General features: G+C 44.3%; 1 pseudogene; it reads left to right on the top strand.

The window, feature by feature from the left end:
* Positions 1–262: 262 nt before the first annotated feature.
* Positions 263–368, top strand: LOC118149645 (small nucleolar RNA U3; annotated as a pseudogene).
* The last annotated feature ends 2,915 nt before the right edge of the window (positions 369–3,283 follow it).

The raw sequence follows: 3,283 nt of genomic DNA, 5'->3' as shown, positions 1-3,283 counted from the left end.
AAGATATTTTTTTTAACAGTCTGGATGGATTAAGATGTTCACATTTGGAGCGAGAAACAGAAAACCCATTTGCAAGAGTGGGGTGTTCTGGTAACCAGCGGTGACCAGCTATCCCAGACTTCCCTGTTTGGAAAAGGCAGAAGACAATGAGCTGCACAAAACTCCAAAACCCTGCTGAAGAACATACTGTCTGTCCTCGGGATTTAGAAAGCACCTTCAATCTCACAAGGTGTTTCTCCTGGGAGCAGAAGTTTCTTGGCATAAGACTATACTTTCAGGGATCATTTCTATAGTTTGTTACTAGAGAGGTTTCTTGGAACCTGTAGAACACCATCACCGATGTGGAATATTTGTCATAAATAAATAGTGAACCCCACCCAGAAAAGTTTCTTGGCATGAGCAGCCAAGCATACCAGGCCTGGCCTCATGGGTGGGCCTCTTCATTAGCCATAGGAGAAGGAGCCTCCAGAACATTTATTGCTCTCAGCAACCCTAACATCATAAGAGAAAATGGTTAGGGACTCTAGAGACCTGTCTTTTTAGGGCTCGGCCTCACTGCTCCATGGGTCCAAGTGAAATAAAAAATATTACTCAGAAAGTGAAATCAAGGAGAAAAACAGTCACTTGTGTCAGAGCCCCCAGTCAGGCATGGAAGAGGTCAGTGACCCTGCTTTCTGCCCTCACCTCTCTGCCCAAAGGGATCCTTCCAGGGTCTTCTTGCAGGGTTGCTGTTACGGGCTAAATTATATCCTCCTCCACTCCCCAAATTCACATGTTCTAACCCCCAGCACCTTAGAATGTGACCATATTAGGAGACAGGGTGTTCACAGGGGTAATTAAATTAAAATGAGATCATGAGAATGGGTCCTAATCCAATGTGACCGGTGTCCTCATAAGATGATATTTGAGCCAGGCGCACTAGCTCATGCCTTTAATTCCAGCACTTTGGGAAGCTGAGGTGGGTGGATCACCTGAGGTCAGGAGTTTGGGACCAGCCTCGAAGATATGGTGAAACCCTGCCTCTACTAAAAATGCAAAAAAAAATTAGCCAGGCGCGGAGACGGGCGCCGGTAATCCCAGCTATTTAGGAGGCTGAGGCAGGAGAATCGCTTGAACCTGGGAGTCGGAGGTTGCAGTGAGCCGAGATTGCTCCATTGCACTCCAGCCTGGGCTACAGAGCCAGACTTCGTCTCAAAAAATAATAATAATAATAATAATAATATTTGGATGCAGATGCATACAAAGAGATGCTGATGGGAACAGTCACAGGGAGAAGACAGTCATGTACAAGCTAAGCAGAGGGGCCTGGAACAGGTGTTCTCCCTACAAAGAACCAACCTGCCTACACCTTAACCATGGATTTTTCCTCTCCAGAATGTGAGAAAATAAACTTCCGTTGTCTAAGCCACCCCGTCTGTAATAGTCTAGCAAATTAATATATAGAGGTTAGATGCTGGGAGGTCTGCACAACCCTAGGTTGCCTGGACGCAAAGAATTCGTCTGAATGAGTGATATATTTGTACTTACATTGCAGCAGCATTTTAACTTGAAGCAAAATTGATCTATTACTCCTGCCCCCATAGCCCAGTCCTTTACATTTTTTATGTCTTTTGGTATTGGTTGAACACATTTTACTGTTTTAATCCCTTTAGTCTTTTGTTTCTCTGGCTTTAGTGATTTTACTTATCGCAGTCATTTTTCGTCTCCGTTTTGTCTTTTTCTAGCTATTTTATGCTATCTGCTTTGCGCTCATCTTTTAGAGTTATTGTTATTGTATTATCTTTTTATTCTCCATCTTTTATTTCTAACCTTTGCCTGATCATGTCTTTGTTCTGTCTTTTAATTTCTTTTTAGCTTATTTGCTTTACTTTTAGTTCATATTATCACTTTATTGCCTGCGGCCCCTCTTTATTTCAGCTGTTTTTACCATCTTTTTTTATTTCTTCTTAGTTTGCTTTATCTTTTTATTGACTGTTGTATTAGCTTCCATTTTTTACTGTTTTCAATTCTCTCTGCTTATTAAATGCAAGGCTGGAAACACAGCCCTCAGGGGAGAGCTTTGAGGCTAACCCAGGCCCCAAGCTAAGGAGGCTGGATGCTCTCTCCGCCTTCGGCAGTAGGCTCTCCCAGCCACCCCTTCTAGATGCTCCATTTGCACCAAAGCTGGCCTCTCCTGTCTATAAGGATTAATCTGTGTAATATAAAAGAGCTTGGGAAAAAAATCCATAAGAAGATACTAGGTTTGCTTATAGTGGTAACTGCTGGAACAGCCTGGCTTGCTCACATCATATGCCATCAAATGGTTCTATGTGCATCTAAAACGTACCATCACTGGACATAAGACCAAACCTATAAAAAGCATATTACTTGGCAGGGTGGGTATGGTAGGTAGGAAATTTCTCTTCGGGAAGAGCTCTCAACATACCTCTTCAGGTTTAATTTTAACAGCAACAATAACAACAAAAACACAGTGGAAAGCTGGGCCTGGTGGCTCATACCTGTAATTCCACCACTTTGGGAGGCCGAGGCGGGCAGATCACAAGGTTAGGAGTTTGAGACCAGCCTGACCAACATGGTGAAACCCCATCCCTCCTAAAAATATAAAAATTAGCCAGGTGTAGTGGTGTGTGCCTGTAGTCCCAGCTACTCAGGAGGCTGAGGCAGGAGAATCACTTGAACCCAGGAGGTGGAGGTTGCAGTGAGCTGAGATCGTACCACTATATTCCAGCCTGGTGACAGAGCGAGACTCCATCTCAAAAAACAAACGAAAAAGCCACAGTGGATTGGATCCTTGCAGCACAAGTTTTTGGGAGGAGGCACAGTGAAGTATTTTCTGGAATTCTTTTTTTTTTTTTGAGATGGAGTTTCGCTCTTGTTTCCCAGGCTGAAGTGCAATGGTACGATCTCGGCTCACCTCCACCTCCACCTCCCAGGTTCAAGTGATTCTCCTGCGTCAGCCTCCCGAGTAGCTGGGATTTCAGGCACGCACCACCACACCCAGCTAATTTTGTATTTTTAGTAGCGATGGGGTTTCTCCATGTTGGTCACACTGGTCTCGAACTCCCGATCTCAGGAGATTCACCCACCTCAGCCTCCCAAAGTGCTGGGATTATAGGCATGAGCCACCACGCTCAGCCTGGAATTCCTCTTACATCTAGATGCCTCTCATTCATTCATTCGCCTGATAAATATGTGTTGAAGGCTTCCTATATGCCAGAGCTCTGCTAGGCAATGAAGACAAAGTACTGAGCAGAGTGAAGCTCCTTGTTGTCGTAAAGCTTAA

The sequence above is a fragment of the Callithrix jacchus genome, chromosome 19 (assembly GCF_049354715.1).
Source record: "Callithrix jacchus isolate 240 chromosome 19, calJac240_pri, whole genome shotgun sequence".
Lineage (NCBI taxonomy): Eukaryota > Metazoa > Chordata > Mammalia > Primates > Cebidae > Callithrix > Callithrix jacchus.
Note: the sequence above shows the minus strand (reverse complement) of the source record. Positions and strands in the feature narration are given on the sequence as shown.